Here is a 19,844-nt window from a genome sequence, read left to right on the forward strand (position 1 = left end):
CTATTTCTTTTCACAAACAGACCATCAGGGGGCGCTGTATGACTGATATTGTGGGGAAACCCCTCCCACAAGAAACTGAGGACTGTTACTCCTGGCAGTTTCCTGTCTGTGAACCTTGCTGCATTGTGGGAAATAGATGTTTACAGCTGTTTCCAACTGCCAAAAAAGCATGCAGCAGCTACATCACCTGCCAGCAGTAAAAATGTCACCATGTGATAAATGTCAGAATGTAAATCTGGGATTTTAAAGATTTTACAATGGGCAAACACTGACTAAATCATTTATACATAATTATTGTAAAAATGAAGCACTTTTTTTATTACATTATTTTCACTGGAGTTCCTCTTTAAAAACATGCTTTGCGGTTATCATTCCAGATCACAACACTGTCGCCACCCCCTCAACCAGTTGGACGTTTCAAATTATGGGTAAGAAGTTGTAGGATGGTTCAAAACTGTTTATTAGACCCAGTGCACACCAACACCCGCTAGCAGATCCGCAAAACGCTAGCAGATTTTTAAACGCTTTTTTAAATTTTTCTATTTCGTTTTTGCTAGCGTTTTGCGGATTGCTGCTGTGGATTTCAGTATGGTACATTTCATATATTGTTACAGTAAAGCTGTTACTGAACAGCTTCTGTAACAAAAACGCCTGCAAAACCGCTCTGAAGTGCCGTTTTTTTTTTTTCAGAGCGGTTTGCGTTTTTCCTATACTTAACATTGAGGCAGAAACGCATCCACAATCCAAAAAATGCCTCACCCCGGGAGGATTCGTTTCTGCAAAACGCCTCCCGCTCTGGTGTGAACCACCCCATTGAGATACATTGACCAAGCGGATCCGCAGCCGCCAGCGGATCTGAAAGCGCCCAAAAAGCCGCTCGGTGTGCGCCAGCCCTAACTGTTTGGTGCATGCATGTCCAGACCGACCGCCCTATGAGAGGAGGCTGCCCGGCTGGTGTCCTATTGCAGCAGGATCAGGCATCTCTACACCCTGTTAGCATGTGGGCCTGGCTTTCCTCTGGGGGCCACTCTCTCCCACATTCTTATAGGGATCCTTCACTGAGTGGGCTATGGATGTTTCCTTCTACACAATCCCAGTTGCCTGGCTGTCCTGCTGATCTCTTTGGCTGCAGTATTGGCAGAATCACACATCTGATCAGCATGCTTGTTCAGGGGCTGTGGTTCAAAGTATTACAGAAACCAGAGCAGCAGAAGAGTCAGGCAACTGGTATTAGTTTAACAGAAAAAAATGACATATCTTTGTCAGTTTATGTTCTCTTAAAGAGAAAATCTGACCAAGAATTGAACTTTATCCCAATCAGTAGCTGATACCCTCTTTTACATGAGAAATCCTATTTCTTTTCACAAACAGACCATCAGGGGGCGCTGTATGACTGATATTGTGGGGAAACTGCTCCCACAAGAAACTGAGGACTGTTACTCCTGGCAGTTTCCTGTCTGTGAACCTTGCTGCATTGTGGGAAATAGATGTTTACAGCTGTTTCCAACTGCCAAAAAAGCATGCAGCAGCTACATCACCTGCCAGCAGTAAAAATGTCACCATGTGATAAATGTCAGAATGTAAATCGGGGATTTAAAAGATTTTACAATGGGCAAACACTGACTAAATCATTTATACATAATTATTGTAAAAATGAAGAACTTTTTTTATTACATTATTTTCACTGGAGTTCCTCTTTAAAAACATGCTTTGCGGTTATCATTCCAGATCACAACACTGTCGCCACCCCCTCAACCAGTTGGACGTTTCAAATTATGGGTAAGAAGTTGTAGGATGGTTCAAAGCTGTTTATTAGACCCGGTGCACACCAACACCCGCTAGCAGATCCGCAAAACGCTAGCAGATTTTTAAACGCTTTTTTAAATTTTTCTATTTCGTTTTTGCTAGCGTTTTGCGGATTGCTGCTGTGGATTTCAGTATGGTACATTTCATATATTGTTACAGTAAAGCTGTTACTGAACAGCTTCTGTAACAAAAACGCCTGCAAAACCGCTCTGAAGTGCCGTTTTTTTTTTTTCAGAGCGGTTTGCGTTTTTCCTATACTTAACATTGAGGCAGAAACGCATCCACAATCCAAAAAATGCCTCACCCCGGGAGTATGCGTTTCTGCAAAACGCCTCCCGCTCTGGTGTGAACCACCCCATTGAGATACATTGACCAAGCGGATCCGCAGCCGCCAGCGGATCTGAAAGCGCCCAAAAAGCCGCTCGGTGTGCGCCAGCCCTAACTGTTTGGTGCATGCATGTCCAGACCGACCGCCCTATGAGAGGAGGCTGCCCGGCTGGTGTCCTATTGCAGCAGGATCAGGCATCTCTACACCCTGTTAGCATGTGGGCCTGGCTTTCCTCTGGGGGCCACTTTTTTTTTTTTTTTTTTTTACTTTCATATTCTTAAATCATGCTTTGCTGTTGTTGCTGGACACCAGGAGTCTAGCAGGCAGTCCTGCCCCCACTGCTCTTGAGGACACCCTCAGACTGGTAAGAAGGGGTTAGATGGTGCAAACATCCTTTTTATTAAATTGCGCTGGACGTAGCCGACCCTAGGCAGAAGTGTCCCTTATAGAGGGTTGTCATGTGCCCGATACCTGTCCGATGACAGTGATCTTCCCTGCTCAATCACTTCAGAGCCCCCACTCACTGCACTGTGTTATGGAAATAAATCAGCAGTGAAACAGTTTTTCCAAATTGTAAAATACATGATGATATTTATTAGTTGCTTAAGCAAATGGAAGCTACCACAGAGTGACACATGGTTGTGACATCGGTAACTTCTGATTTTCCAAGACAAGGGTTACATTCTGTATAAGCCAGCATTATATCAATGGTACAGTAACAGAAAATCAGGAAAAACAAGATTAATGGCTTTTACCAATAATTCCAGCTTATCTGCATTTAACAAAAGGAGTTTTGGTTCACACCGTAAATCAGTTAATACATCAATAGTGAGTTTCAATCACATCCTTCAAATCCGCCTCTACCACCCCCTCCCTGCCATTGTTGCGGTCTTGTACCGCCCTCCGGGCTCCACCCCACGATTTCTCGATGACCTTGCCTCCTGGCTCCCTCTTATCCTCTCCTCTGACCTCCCCACCATCATCCTTGGGGATTTCAATATTCCCATCGATGAAGCCCAGAGCTCCGCTGTGACCCGGCTACTCACCATTGCCAACTCACTTGGACTAGTACAACACGCCAACACCCCCACTCACACTGCAGGTCACACTCTCGACCTTATATTCACTAAATCCACCACCATTGCAGACCTTGACATCGCACCCTTTCCACCCTCAGACCATCACCTTCTCACCTTCAACCTCCTCACGGAAGGCACCTCCAAATTACCCACCCACCCACCTGGTCGATGGCAGCGAGACCTACGCAGTGGCGTAGCTAAGGAGCTGTGGGCCCCGGTGCAAGTTTTACATGGCCCCCCCCCCAAGCACTCTATACATAACAATTGATACGGCGCACCAAAACCTGCTAAGGACAACCACGGTGTCAGAGTTGCAAGAAGGGGATGGGGAACAGTTTGTTAAGGATTACTACTATTCAAAGCATCTATAGACGTGATTATTACCAGCACAGGACCAACAGAGAGCTAATACTGTGATAGAGGGAGGTCCCTTCGGGGCCCCTCTGGCCCAAGGGCCCCAATGCGGTCGCTACCTCTGCACCCCCTATTGCTACGCCCCTGGACCTACGCAAGCTCAACCCTAGTGTCCTTGCTGACCCCCTCCATGCCCTCTCCTCCACTCTCCCCACCCTAACCTGTCCTAATCTTGCTGCGGCTCAGTATCGCCAAACTCTCTCATCAGCCCTATAGAAAGCTGCTCCACCAATATTTTGCCACAACCGACCCCCTAACCCCCAGCCCTGGCGCACTACCCATATTCGCATCCTCCAGAGGAAAACACGCGCCACTGAACGGAAATGGAGAAAAACTAGACTTAACCAGGATTTTCTACAGTACAAGACCAACCTGCTGCAGTTCCACACTGCCCTTGCTCATGCGAAGCAGGAATACTTTACCAAGCTCATCGGAGCACAAGTTTCCAACCCCCAGCGTCTTTTTGCCACCTTCAACTCCCTGCTTAAACCCACCCTCCATTTCCTCCCTCTCTGCCACAGATTTAGCCACCCACTTCACCAACAAAATTGTCTCCATCCGCCAGGAAATATCCAATCTCCAATCTTTACCTCCCACCCCCTCCCAACCAGCTCCTCCTCCACCCTATCCTCCCCTCACATCCTTCACTCCTACTACCACCGAGGAAGTCAACCACCTACTGCAGACTTCCCATACCACTACTCCCCCCCCCCCCCCCCCCCCCCCCTTTAACCCCATCCCTTCTGACTTACTCCAGCCTCACTTCACAGAATTGGCCCTAGTCCTCACTACCCTGTTCAACCTCTCCCTATCCTCAGGCACCTTCCCCACAGACTTCAAGCAGGCCACTGTACTACACCTGCTCAAGAAACCCTCACTCGACCCCTCGCTACCCTCCAACTACTGTCCTATCTCCCTCCTCCCCTTTGCCTCAAAACTCCTTGAGCGTCTGGTTCACAAACGCCTGACCCAGTACCTCAATGCCAACTCACTGCTAGACCCACTCCAATCTGGATTTCGGCCTGCCCACTCAACCGAAACTGCTCTCACCAAAGTGGTCAACGACCTTGCCTTAGCTAAAGCTGAAGGTAAATACTCTATTCTCCTCCTCCTTGACCTGTCAACAGCTTTTGACACAGTAGATCATCCCCTACTCCTCCAGTCCCTCCAGTCCTTGGGCATTCACGATCTCGCCCTGTCCTGGCTTTCATCCTACCTCTCCAACCGCTCCTTCACAACCACCTTCAATGAGTCCTCGTCCACCCTCAACCACCTCTCGGTGGGAGTCCCCCAAGGTTCGGTCCTTGGCCCCCTACTGTTCACCCTATACACATCCTCCATTGGCAAGGTTATCTCCTCCATGGGTTTTAACTATCATCTGTATGCAGATGACACCCAGATCTACCTCCACACCCCTGACATATCCACCACTACCATGGACAAGGTCTCCTCCTGCCTATCTGCCATCTCCTCCTGGATGTCTGCTAGGTTCCTGAAACTAAATCTAGACAAAACGGAATTTATGATCTTCCCACCCCGGCCATCCACGAACCTCCCAGATGTGCATGTCACTGTTAACCACACTACCATTCGCCCTACCTCTCAAGCCCGCTGTCTGGGTGTCACCCTGGACTCCGCACTCTCCTTCACTTCCCACATCCAAAACCTCACAAAGTCCTGCAACTTCCACCTTCGTAACATCTGTAAGATTCGCCCTTTCCTGACCTCTGCCACCACCAAACTCCTCATCCATGCCCTCATAATTTCCCGCCTTGACTACTGCAATGCCCTGCTGTCTGGTCTCCCTATGACCCGAACAGCCCCACTGCAGTCCATCATGAATACGGCAGCCAGAATTATCCACTGTTCCCATCGCTCCACCACGGCAGATCCCCTCCTAGAATCCCTCCACTGGCTTCCTATCCAGTCCAGAATCAGATTCAAGATACTGTGTCTGACCTACAAATCTGTCCACAAAACCTGTCCAACCTACATTTCCGATCTTACTCAGAGGTACACACCTAGCCGCTCACTCCGCTCTTCCAATGAACTTCGCCTAACCGCCCCCCGCATCACCCAGTCCCATGCACGCCTCCAGGACTTCTCAAGAGCTGCTCCAACACTATGAAACTCCCTACCTCCACCCATTAGGGCAGCCCCCTCCTTCAACATCTTCAAGAAGGCCTTCAAAACTCACCTTTTCACTCTGGCCTACTACCCCTCACAAGTGCTCTAAACCTACAGCTGAACTCTGGTCCCCTACCATTCGTGTCCTTACCTCTCCCTCTAGATTGTAAGCCTTTGGGCAGGGTCCTCCTCCTTTTGTGTCCTACCTGATCTGGCACCTCCATTACTGTGAACCCATGCTATGCATCTGAGTGAACCTAACTTGCCTAATCTCCATGCTCCATCCAGTGACTGACTAAGCATTACCTTGTACTCATACTGTGCTGTGTGATCTCCATGCTCCATCCAGTGACTAAGCATTACCTTGTACTAATACTGTGCTGTGTGATCTCCATGCTCCATCCAGTGACTACACAGCACAGTATGAGTACAAGGTAATGCTTAGTCACTGGATGGAGCATGGAGATCACACAGCACAGTATTAGTACACGGTAATGCTTAGTCACTGGATGGAGCATGGAGATCACGCAGCACAGTATGAGTACACGGTAATGCTTAGTCACTGGATGGAGCATGGAGATCACACAGCACAGTATGAGTACAAGGTAATGCTTAATCTCCATGCTCCATCCAGTGACTGACTAAGCATTACCTTGTACTCATACTGTGCTGTGTGATCTCCATGCTCCATCCAGTGACTAAGCATTACCTTGTACTGATACTGTGCTGCATGATCTCCATGCTCCATCCAGTGACTAAGCATTACCTGGTACTCATACTGTGCTGTGTGATCTCCATGCTCCCCTCCAGTGACTAAGCATTACCTTGTACTCATACTGTGCTGTGTGATCTCCATGCTCCATCCAGTGACTAAGCATTACCTTGTACTCATACTGTGCTGTGTGATCTCCATGCTCCATCCAGTGACTAAGCATTACCTTGTCCTCATACTGTGCTGTGTGATCTCCATGCTCCATCCAGTGACTAAGCATTACCTTGTACTGATACTGTGCTGCATGATCTTCATGCTCCCATCCAGTGACTAAGCATTACCTTGTACTCATACTGTGCTGTGTGATCTCCATGCTGCATCCAGTGACTAAGCATTACCTTGTGCTCATACTGTGCTGTGTGATCTCCCTGCTCCATCCAGTGACTAAGCATTACCTTGTACTCATACTGTGCTGTGTGATCTCCATGCTCCATCCAGTGACTAAGCATTACCTTGTACTCATACTGTGCTGTGTGATCTCCATGCTCCCATCCAGTGACTAAGCATTACCTTGTACTCATACTGTGCTGTGTGATCTCCATGCTCCATCCAGTGACTAAGCATTACCTTGTACTGATACTGTGCTGCATGATCTTCATGCTCCCATCCAGTGACTAAGCATTACCTTGTACTCATACTGTGCTGTGTGATCCCCGTGCTCCATCCAGTGACTAAGCATTACCTTGTACTCATACTGTGCTGTGTGATCTCCATGTCCCATCCAGTGACTAAGCATTACCTTGTACTAATACTGTGCTGCGTAATCTCCATGCTCCATCCAGTGACTAAGCATTACCTTGTACTCATACTGTGCTGTGTGATCTCCATGCTCCCCTCCAGTGACTAAGCATTACCTTGTACTCATACTGTGCTGTGTGATCTCCATGCTCCCATCCAGTGACTAAGCATTACCTGGTACTCATACTGTGCTGTGTGATCTCCATGCTCCCCTCCAGTGACTAAGCATTACCTTGTACTCATACTGTGCTGTGTGATCTCCACGCTCCATCCAGTGACTAAGCATTACCTTGTACTCATACTGTGCTGTGTGATCTCCATGCTCCATCCAGTGACTAAGCATTACCTGGTACTCATACTGTGCTGTGTGATCTCCATGCTCCATCCAGTGACTAAGCATTACCTGGTACTCATACTGTGCTGTGTAATCTCCATGCTCCATCCAGTGACTAAGCATTACCTTGTACTCATACTGTGCTGTGTGATCTCCATGCTCCCCATCCAGTGACTAAGCATTACCTTGTACTCATACTGTGCTGTGTGATCTTCATGCTCCATCCAGTGACTAAGCATTACCTTGTACTCATACTGTGCTGTGTGATCTCCATGCTCCATCCAGTGACTAAGCATTACCTTGTACTCATACTGTGCTGTGTGATCTCCATGCTCCCCTCCAGTGACTAAGCATTACCTTGTACTCATACTGTGCTGTGTGATCTCCATGCCCCATCCAGTGACTAAGCATTACCTTGTACTCATACTATGGTGTGTGATCTCCATGCTCCATCCAGTGACTAAGCATTACCTTGTACTCATACTGTGCTGTGTGATCTCCATGCCCCATCCAGTGACTAAGCATTACCTTGTACTCATACTATGGTGTGTGATCTCCATGCTCCATCCAGTGACTAAGCATTACCGTGTACTCATACTGTGCTGTGTGATCTCCATGCTCCATACAGTGACTAAGCATTACCTTGTACTCATACTGTGCTGTGTGATCTCCATGTCCCATCCAGTGACTAAGCATTACCTTGTACTCATACTGTGCTGTGTGATCTCCATGCTGCATCCAGTGACTAAGCATTACCTTGTACTCATACTGTGCTGTGTGATCTCCATGCTCCTTCCAGTGACTAAGCATTACCTTGTACTCATACTGTGCTGTGTGATCTGGTTTTCTTGTATTCCTGTATTGTCATATTGCTGTATGTCACCCCTAAATATTGTCTGTAACCTAAATTAATGTTCAGCGCTGCGTAATATGTTGGCGCTTTATAAATTAAATAAATAATCTGGAAAAGCAATACTGAGATGTTTATAGCACTAGCTGTTTACATGTTCTCAAGAGTGCAAGAGCTATAAAATAGTAGTCCTTCTACATACCATTCACTTGCAGTTTTACTATTAAATTAGGGTTTAGCCACATCATATGAAGAACCTAGCTATCATAGGACCCAAGGCTAACCTCTTATTGCAGTATGGTCTTATAACAGTGTAATTCCTCAACGACTGCATACAAAGAGCTGCAGATCATCAGCAGTGTGGCTCAGTGTTAAGAGGGAGCAGTGCCCAGTAATGAATGGTAGCCATATTCAGGAAGTAATCACTCGCTGACTCTTTCACTGTGAGCCAATCACACTGCTAAGGATCTGCAGCTCTCAGTATGCAGTGAAGTAAATGACCATCAGGGCTGGTGTTGTGTCTGATTACACTGCCTGTGGATTTGTGCTGCCCCCGCATGCGCAGGAGGAGACTGTGCGGCCACATTTCCTATAGAATGATTCTGCTGGTGGTAAAATATTAAATCTCTCCGCTCCCACACGTGCTACACTTTACAAATTTTCAGGGTAGGGAGGGACCCCCAGAACGACCTCTATGCTGAATTGCAGCCCCCCGAGACCCACTGGTTCCCGAGATGGGTTTCTGTAATCTATCTCCTGAACCAGCGGGGCTCGGGGGCTGCAATTTGGCATAGAGGACGTTCGGGGGGTCCCCTCCCTACCCTGAAAACTTGGGGAGTGTAAGAGGTGTGGGGGCGGAGATATTTAGTATTTTACCTCCAGCAGCATCATTCACTTCCCACTGAGCATGCGTGCTACTCAGTGTGGGAGGAGCTTTCGGGCAGCGTGATTAGACATTACACCGGATTTCTACTTTTCACTAACACCCAAGGCCAGCTTTCAACAGCCACCCCCCTCCAACCCACACAACTAAATGAAGCCTGTACATGTGTTTGATTATAGCCCACATCGCAAAATAGGTTAACTGGTCCCCCCACAAACCTGGTCTATGATTGTGGTAGGGATAAGATTTCAAGCTCTTCTGAGGACAAATGGGTTGGGACATGACTACATGCTTTGTAAAGAGCTGCAGATAATCAGAATCTATTTATTTTCGGCAAGTAAGTTTGCACCTACAAGGAATTTGTCTTGGCAGTTTCTTAAAGACACTGAAGCGAAAAAAAAAAATGATATAATGAATTAGTTTTGTAGTACAGCTAAATAAAGCATTAGGAGCAGAGACATAAGTCTAATATTTGTTTCCAATACAGGAAGAGTTAAACTCCAGTTATCTATGCAAATAGCCTTTGAGCTCTGCGACTTTGAAAGTGGTGGAGAGCTCTGACTTCTGATTAGGTTATCTCTCAGCTGTATTGTGTTATTTTGCAGAAAACCGTTCAGGACAGGTCAAAAGTTCACTTCCTGCTCTGCAAAAACTTTTAGAATGCTGAGAAATATGTAAACTGCAAGTATTAGAGAATGATGCAATGTTCTAAAAAAAAAAAAACTAACTATATAACTGAAAATAAAAATATATATATATATTTTTTTTTTTTTTTTTTGCTACCAATGTTCTAGTAATTATCCGTACTACACAGCCAATTCATTATATCATCACTTTTTTTTTCGCTTTAGTGTCTCTTTAACAAATACAAACACAAGCAATACAAGGACAGACAGTGTGTGTATATTACAAGTCAAGGACATTTATGCAAGTATAGTGGCAGTAAGCAATGTGAGAATTGTTCATTTACAGTTCTGTGCTGATTACTATCAAGTCCTGGCAGCTCTAGCGGGGCTCAGCATTAAGTATGGCTACCGCTTGAGGAAAAAAGCTGTTCCTGTGTCTGGAGGTTTTGATAGCGATTGACCGGAATCTTACTCCTGAAGGCATGCGCTGGAAGATGGAGTGAGCTGGGTGAGAGGGGTCAGAGGCAATCTTGGGAAGATGGAGTGAGCTGGGTGGGAGGGGTCAGAGGCAGTCTTGGGAAGATGGAGTGAGCAGGGTGGGAGGGGTCAGAGGCTATTTTGGTCACTCTCTTTCTGCACCTGCTAGCGTAAAGATCCTGCAGGGAAGGTAAGCTACAGCCAATTATCCTTTCTGCTGATCGGATGATGTGCTGCAGTCTCCCCTTTTCTAATGCTGAGCAGGAGCTGAACCATACAGTCATAGATGTTATGGTGGATTCGATGATTGCAGTGTAGAACTGCACCATTAGATTTTGAGGTAGGCCAAACTTTTTCAGCTGCCGTAGATGGTACATCCTCTGCTGCGCTTTCTTGACAATAGTGGCAGTGTTGTTGTCCCGTTTTTTTAGGTTGTGTGAGATTGTGGACCCAAGAAACTTGAATGACTCTACTTGGGTTATTGTGGATCCATTTATGGTTAAGGGGAGGTGCTGGGGGGTAGATCTCCTAAACTCTATCATCTCCATGGTTTTGCGAGCATTTAGTTCCAAGTTGTTGCTGCTGCACCAGGAGGAAAGCTGTCCCACCACCTGCCTGTATGCAGACTCATCCCCGTTTTGTATGAGACCAACTACTGTTGTGTCATCTGCGAACTTCAGAACCTTAACAGATGGATCTGTGGAGATGCAGTCATTGGTGTAAAGTGAGTAGAGCAGTGGGGAAAGCACACAGCCCTGGGGTGCACCAGTACTGACTGTCAGAGAGCTTGATGTGAGTTTACCAAGTCTAACACGCTGTCTCCTATCGGTTAGGAAATCGGTTATCCATTTGCAGATGGATTCAGGCATGTGTAGCTGGGAGCGCTTGCTGTACAGCAGTCAGAGCCGGCCTCTGGGGGAGGGGGGCAAGTGGGGCAATCGCCCCAGGCCCCGCACCTGAAGAGGCCCCCGCACCCTCTGCAGGAGCCTCGGATTTCTGAATCATAACGGTTTCATGGGGCGGCAGGTGCGCTACACGCTGTGTAGCCATGGCCAGTGGGGTGCTTGGGGAGGCTATAGCACCCTTTTAATTACCGGCAGCAAGAACCAGAGTCCTGACTCCTGCAGCTGCCAAAGTGCATTTAATTAGAACAGCTAGGAGTGCTGTTCGGCTGGCTCCTCCTCCCTCCCCACAGGCTTACACAGTAATCCTACACAGATGTCAGCGCTGCGTACGCTGACCTGACATCTCTTTTGAGTGGCATGGCGGGAAGAGTGGGGGGAAAGATCATGACCATAACACTGAGCTGACACACATTCCGAGTGTGTAGCTTGAAGTGCGGGGCAGAGGAAGAAAGCTGATCAGCCAGCCGTGACTAGGACAGGGGAAAGCCAGCCTTGGAGACAGCAGAATAGAAGACTCACTCACGCTGGTGAGAGGGGAGGAGGAGAGCCACTGAAGAGGGGATGGAAGTGGAGAAGATGTGCTGCAGGTGTCAGTGGTGCAGACTGGAGTTGCTGGGATCAGTGGTTCCACAGAGAAAGAATGGAGGCAAGCTTGTGAGTGACTGCAGTGATCTATTTTTTTTTTTTTTTTTTTTTTGCTCAAATATTCTGGTTTATTTTCTGACCAATCATGGCACTTTTATTGTGTTTTCTCTATGGTCTGATTAAAATCTTATTGTAAAAATGTTATTTGAGTTTTCTTTAAAAAAAAACAAAAAAAAAAACCCACATGATTTAACCACCGCCTAACGCCGATAGACGGCGGCTGGTCTTAAGTGGAATTACATGGAGCGAGCGGCCTTTCCATGTCAGTTCACAGAGTGTGTCTCCGTGAACAGCCTGCGAGCCGCAGATCACGGCTTGCAAGCTAAATGTAAACATGCAGGGAAGAAATTCCCGCTGTTTACATCATACGGCGCTGATGCGCAGCATATGACACTCGCCCCAGGCCCCACGTACTCTAAGGCCACCTCTGACAGCAGTGATGGGATTATGGTATTAAATGCAGAGCTGTAATCTATAAATAAAATCCTGGTGTAGGTTCCTGGGGTGTCTAGATGCTGTAGTACATAATGCATACACATGTTCACGGCATCATCTGCGGATCTGTTAGGCCTGTAGGCAAATTGCAGAGAGTCCAGCAGGGGATCTGTGATAGATTTCAGATAAGTCATTATCAGTTTTTCAAATGCTTTCATGACCAGTGATGTCAGGGCAACAGGCCTGTAATCGTTTAAGCATGTAGGTTTTTTTGTTTTTTTTTTTTGGGGGGGGGGGGGGGGTGAATTGGTACAATAGTTGAGCTTTTAAAACAGGCTGGAACAATTGAGAGTTCTAGAGATGCTTTGAATATGTCTGTGCAGATTAATTAGCTCCTGTATTCAGAGTTTCAAGCATTTCGCAGAGACAGTGTCTGGCCCCATTGCTTGCTTAGTGTTTTGTCTTTTAAAGTTTATTTACATCTGATTGGCATATTGTTAGAGCATGCACCTCTGGGGACAGGTTAGCAGATTGTGTCTGGTCTGCTGTGTTGTGTAGATGCTGAGGCACCGCAGGGGGTGGAGACGTTGGCTGGCACAGATGTAAATTATGCAGACTGGCTTGGTGTGTTTGGCTATTGTTGGTAGTGTGAAACCTGCAATAAAATGTATTCAGCTCATTTGCAAGCTGCAGGTTGTGTAGTGCGTGTGGAGATTTACATATTGTGGATGAGTCGGCGTTGGAAAAATTTTCCTCCAGTTTTTGAGAATCTTTTTTTGCGGCGGTAATGGCTCTCTGCAGTTTGTATTTCACAGCTTTGTAGAGGACTTTATCGCCTGTACGATATGCCCTTTCTTTATCGAGGCGCAGCTTCCTAAGATGTGATGTAAACCAGGGTTTATCGTTATTGTACCTGGTGCACTTTTTTTGTGGGGATGCAGGACTCTTCGCAAAAGGTTATATATGATGTCACAGCATCAGTGTATTCATTTAGGTCACTGGAGGATTCTTTAAATATATTCCAGTCAGTTAAATCAAAACCGCTCTGCAGTTTTTCTACAGCTTCACTCGTCCATTTCTTAATTGTGCTCACTACAGGTTTGGCAGTTTTTAGTCTTTGGATGACGTGACGCTGTCGATATGACATATGGAATGCGTCATGAAGACACAAACGCAAGTCTCTTTGTAAAACCACCCAAAATGACATTTTGGTTTAAATGCACTAGTTTTTCCCTCTCTCCTTCCTGCCTGCAAGCACACACTGGCTAATTGCCTAGTTTTTTCACACCTCCTTGTGACAAAGGGTTTCCTGGGCATTCAGGGACCCCCAACCAGGCAGAAAGAGGGAAATCTCACACCTACACTGCCCTCGCCCAGACTTGGTGTCTACTCAGTTCCATACTTGAATAGAGCCAACCCCAGGGGGTCTCTCAGGATTACCTCAGCTGAAGGATCAAAGAGAATCTATCTCCCAGCTGACCCCCATGTGGCCCTGAGATACCCAATATTAAAATGTTCTCCATATTTCCCTCATAATTCATGGCATAGGAAGTTCCTAGGCCACTGAAAAGTGCACAAGTTCTGAGGTTCAACTTGGTGCAGGTGCTGAGAGAGTTTGGCCCAGCTAGCTATTTCTAAATCCAGGCTGCAAGAGGGAGAAGTAGAAAATGGGTTATGAGTCATATCTGCTCCTCGTGTTTGGTATTAGCAGATTCACACACTTATGCTGATTATGCATATTCATTCGGGTTCTCGATATTACCGACGGGCATGCCGAGAGCGGGGGAAATATGAATTGGCCCAAAAACCTCTCCCTTCCTAAGGGGGCACTGTCTTATTCAACTTGCACAAGGCTGGACTTGTACGTGTCATAACTCCTCCCACCTACAGTGAGGAACAAAACTCCCATGACACAAAGGTATAGTGTCCATTACCTTTAATCTGACGTTAAATTAACATCAAATCAACCAGGACACGGGCCAAAACCGCCATCTTGGACTTTACACCAAAGACTTGCGATTGCCGCATGGACTACCAATAACTGTATATGAACTGTATATTAAGACATTCTGTTTCTTTTCATCTCTACTCTTTCTATTAAACCAATCTGTTCTAAAGTAAGCTCTGTGTGTATGTAGTTTTATAATACAACTAACGATTTGGGTGTTTAGGAAGATCACATTATTATAACAGTATTACACTATGTGCAGTTCTGTTTAATTTTTATAGGTGGCTTGATGAATAGAAGGGGAGCACTGTCTCAGTAAAATACAAACAGCTATATGTGGACCTGATAGATAGCGAAAACTCTGAGCTGAGGACTGAATCCAAGTGGGCGCAGTTTGGTATTAAGTATACATTATATGCAATATTACTCATTGTGGGTAAAACTTAGTGCATATAATTCTGCTGAATGCAGTCCATTGCATATACCCCTCGCATAGTTTGGTGAAAAAAACAAAACAAAAAAAACTTTCCATTTACTTCAACTAGAAAGTTGTCATTTTTCTTTGGAACTTACCAGTATTTTTTTTTTTTTCCTTAGAAAATGAAGATCTCGCCTAAGGGGCATCCCTCACAAGCTACTTGTTGGTTCAGTTCTGGTGAGCAAAAATAGGTCATTTTAGGTGTGATAAGTGGTGATTAAGTTATGGCCAAATTAATGGAAGTGCTTACTGGTGATAATGGCTCTTGTTGGTATGGGTAAAATGGCCTGTGGGGTGACATGGTTAGTGACCACTGATAGGCTAGGCTCTGTATGTTAAAGTGGACCTAAACCCAAGATGACTTCTCTGCTCTACAAGAGAAGCAACAGCATAATAACCTTTCCAGAAAACCCTTTTTCTTACTATCAGCCTGGTATGTGAAGAAAGCTTAACGTAACAAATGCAAGTTATAGGACTGAGGAGAAAAGCGTAGTCAGAGACAAGCCTTGGTCGTAAACGTTAGCAGATGGCTGTAATGCAGAAGGGTCAGGCCAAATCATAGTCAAATAACAGGCCGAGTCATACACATGAGTCACATGTCAGTCGTATTGGAAGGATCAAACAGAAGCAAAGTCGGGGGCAGGCTGAGTCCTACACAGGGATCAGATGGCAGTGGTACAGAAGGGCTAGACAAATTCATAGTCAAGAGGCAGGCAAGAGTCGGTACACAAAACAATATACACTATAACAAATAATACAACACTGACTAAAGTGTGTGTGTGTATCTCTATATCTATCGATCTATATATTATATCTCTATCTGAACCTGAAGTTTGGCCACTTCTAGTTCTGGCCGGCCAATGTGCGAACTGGCCACTGCACTGCGGCCAATGTGAGAAATGGAATTATTCCTGTAACATTAATGTATCTTCTGGCCGCAGTGCAACGGGAAAATTTTATCACAACTTAGTTTAACGCAATTAAGCCGGGGGCAATGTAACGGATGAAGCCGCCGGCTTTTGCTCTGCCTCTCTCTCCTTCCCTTAATGGGCAGCCAGCGGGGACACGCGTGTCCCCCAGAGTCGTTTGTTGCGGCAGGAAAGCAGAGTGGGGAGGCTGCAGACATTGCTTCTGCCAGTACCCGCTCTGCAAGAACGGCAGGATTCCCTGCTGCGACAAACTACTCCAGGGGGCCACTCGTGTCCCCGCCGGCGAGAGCAAGAGAGGCGGGGGGGGGGGGGGGGGGGGGAGGACAGACGCAGAGAAAAAGCTGGCGGCTTGATCTGTTACATTGCTGCCGGCTTAATATTGTATATGTAATATAGTGCTGATGCGCAATATATGAAATGTAGCGCTTCATCAACTCACTAGATAAGGGCCAAGAACCAGCGCACTGATTAGTATCAAGGCCAGTGAGCAAATGACTGGCTCGGCCTAAAATACTCAGAGGCAGAGCAAAAGCCTGCCCCCAGGATGACAGCACCTCCTGTCAGACATGCCTCCTCAGCCTATAAAGGCTGCTCTGCCTCACGCACGTCTGACTGGAAGGACTGTGCATGCATGCCTGCTGATCCACCACCGCAGGGATGCTGGGGACGCCATCAGAAGACGGCAGAGCAGAAGTCCCAGCACGCGTATGAGTACCGCCAGAGATGTCGCAGGAGCAGCCGCTGGAAGGTAAGATCATTACACTTTGTGCAGATCTCCTCAGATGGTGCTGAAGTGTTACTTTCTGCTTTGTGTAAGCAGATATAGGGTTTCAGTCTTTTCATACCCACAGCACAGATCAGAGAGTTCTCCACTCAAGTTAGGGCTGGTGCACACCAAAAACCGCAAGCAGATCCGCAAAACGCTAGCAGATTTTGAAACGCTTTTTTTAATTTTTCTATGGCGTTTTGCTAGCGTTTTGCGGATTGCTGCTGCGGTTTTCAGTATAGTAGATTTCATATATTGTTACAGTAAAACTGTTACTGAACAGCTTCTGTAACAAAAACGCCTGCAAAACCGCTCTGAACAGGCGTTTTTCAGAGCGGTTTGCGTTTTTCCTATACTTAACATTGAGGCAGAAACGCATCCGAAATCCAAAAAATGCCTCACCCCGGGAGGATTCGTTTCTGCAAAACGCCTCCCGCTCTGGTGTGCACCAGCCCATTGAGATACATTGACCAAGCAGATCCGCAGCCGCAAGCGGATCTGAAAGCGCCCAAAAAGCCGCCCGGTGTGCACCAGCCCTTAGTGATTACCATCAACTAGATAAAGGGAGAATTAGACAGCCTGTTGTCTCTAAATACAGACAGGCTGAGTGTTTCTGGGTCCAGTTCCACTAGTGCGGTGCAAGTTCTGCGCGGAAAATGCATAGATGAATTTACATGCGGATGTGAATTTGCATTGTGTTTGTATGCAAATTTTCATGCATTTTGGTGTATACTGTATGCGATTATTAACCATATCGCTGCCTGTGTGATTTTTACATTGCTTTTATGCAAAAATGGATGCAAATGTTCATGTGAGTTTCCTATTATATTACATATGAATAGCCTTGCGGTGTGCAAATTCTGATGGCTCTGCTGTGCAGATTTTTTCTGCACAGTAAAACGCTCAGTTTTCCTGACAAGTGGAAACAGCCCATTGACTATTATTGGCTATGTGGATCTGCATGCAGAAACGCTTGCAGATTCGCTCTAGTGGAAACAGGCCCTTTGTGCTTTACTAGCCTCCTGTGTGTAAGCTCAGGTCCACTATGATGACTTATTTTTATTATGATTATTGATTTTATAAAGTGTTATTATTCTGTGGCACTGTATTTATTGTATTTATAAAGCACCAACATATTACGCAGTGCTGTACAAAATAAGCAACAGCATAGTGTACATAGTACAGAAAAATGATATACACCAAAATGCCTAATTGATAATGACAGTGACAACAGTAACATGATGAATAAAATGGATAATGATTTCCTTGACTGGGTGCTATAAATCCTAACCCTAATACTTTTCTCTTCTCTTCTTGCAGGTGAAGGGTTTTTTTGTTGTTGTTTTTAAATGTGTGGGTTTTTTGTTATTTTATTCATGTTTAAAACAAAAAAAAACAAAACAAAAAAAGTTATTGATTTTATTCATATTTTTATTTTTAAAACTATTTTAAAAAATGTGTTTTTTTATGTTTTTTTTTCTACTGTTTAAAGGAATACTATAAGGAGGGGTGGGGGGGGGATCAGAAGAAAATGAGTTGAACTTACCCAGGGCTTCTAATGGTCCCCCGCAGACATCCTGTGCCCGCACAGCCACTCACCGATGTTCCACCCCCTGCAGACATCCTGTGCCCGCGCAGCCACTTACTAATGCTCCAGCCCCGCCTCCAGTGCACTTCTGGAATTTAAGACTTTAAAGTCTGAAAACCACTGCACCTGCGTTGCCGTGTCCTCCCTCCCGCTGATGTCACCAGGAGTGCACGGCGCAGGCACAGACCATACTGGGCTTGTGCTATACACTCCTGGTGCCATCAGCGGGAGCGAGGACACGGCAACGCAGGCCCAGTGGTTTTCAGACTTCAAAGTCTTAAATTCCAAAAGTGAACCAGAGGCGGAGCCCGGAGCATCGGTGAGTGGCTGCGCAGGCACAGGATGTCTGCGGATGGCGGAGCATCGATGAGTGGCTGCGTGGGCACAGGATGTCTGTGGGGGACCATTAGTAGCCCCGGGTAAATTTAACTCATTTTCCTCTGACACCCTTCCTTTAAGGTTTTTGTTTGTTTATATATATATATATATTAAAAAAAGAAGAAAAATTCTGGCCTAAGACTTTTTTATTTAATTGCCGATTATCTGTTGTATTACAAATACATGTTAGTGTTATGGAAATAAATCAGCAGTGAAACAGTTGTTCCAAATTGTAAAATACATGATGATATTTATTAGTTGCTTAAGCAAATGGAAGCTACCACAGAGTGACACATGGTTGTGACACTCTCAGGTGACATCGGTAACTTCTGATTTTCCAAGACAAGGGTTACATTCTGTATAAGCCAGCATTATATCAATGGTACAGTAACAGAAAATCAGGAAAAACAAGATTAATGGCTTTTACCAATAATTCCAGCTTATCTGCATTTAACAAAAGGAGTTTTGGTTCACACCGTAAATCAGTTAATACATCAATAGTGAGTTTCAATCACATCCTTCAAATCTGGAAAAGCAATACTGAGATGTTTATAGCGCTAGCTGTTTACATGTTCTCAAGAGTGCAAGAGCTATAAAATAGTAGTCCTTCTACATACCATTCACTTGCAGTTTTACTATTAAATTAGGTTTTAGCCACATCATATAAAAAAATATTGATCATAGGACATAATGCTAACCTATTGCCACATGGTCTTATAACAGTATAATTCCTCAACATTCTCACCCTTTTGATAATACATTATCACACATTTCAGTAAATGTTGTTTGTTCCTAAATAAATGTCCCTATCCAGACCAGGGAATGGCCCCTTGAGCAGCCAGGCGCGGAGCTAGGGGGGGTCGGGGTAGGACAAGTGCCCCGGGGCGCCGGGTCCCCAAGGGTGCCCGGCTGAGCTTCGGGTTTTTTTTTTTTTTTTTTTTGCGGGGCTGAGGGGAGCAGCGCAGAGAAGAGAGAGAGCTGTGGGGAAGGGGGGCCATCTCCCCCCTCCTTCCCTCACCTTAGGTGCTCTCTCTCTCCCTCGCTGTCCCCTCCAATGTCTGTCTGGGTGGCTGGCAGCGGCGGGCGGAACTCACCTCCGTCTCGCGCCGGCCGGAAGTTCGGGTGCGCAGCCGCTGCTCTGGTCTGGACCAGACCAGAGTAGCGGCAGATCCATCCGGCGCTGCGACGAGACGGAGGTAAGTTTCACCCGCCGCTGCCAGCCACCGGACAGACATTGGAGGGGACAGCGAGGGAGAGAGAGCAGCTCTTCTCTGCGCTGCTCCCCTCCTGCTGGGGAGGGGGACACCTGGCTACCTACTCTGGGCACCTATACCTCTG

General features: G+C 46.2%; 1 long non-coding RNA gene across 1 annotated transcript; it reads left to right on the top strand.

Moving 5' to 3' along the window:
• The first annotated feature begins 376 nt into the window (after window positions 1-376).
• Window positions 377-17,943, top strand: LOC137543687 (uncharacterized). The gene is made up of 4 exons (XR_011025567.1): window positions 377-428; window positions 1,729-1,779; window positions 14,965-15,022; window positions 17,861-17,943. It is a non-coding gene; the product is annotated as an uncharacterized lncRNA (long non-coding RNA).
• The last annotated feature ends 1,901 nt before the right edge of the window (window positions 17,944-19,844 follow it).

The sequence above is a fragment of the Hyperolius riggenbachi genome, unplaced genomic scaffold (assembly GCF_040937935.1).
Source record: "Hyperolius riggenbachi isolate aHypRig1 unplaced genomic scaffold, aHypRig1.pri scaffold_166, whole genome shotgun sequence".
Taxonomy (NCBI): domain Eukaryota; kingdom Metazoa; phylum Chordata; class Amphibia; order Anura; family Hyperoliidae; genus Hyperolius; species Hyperolius riggenbachi.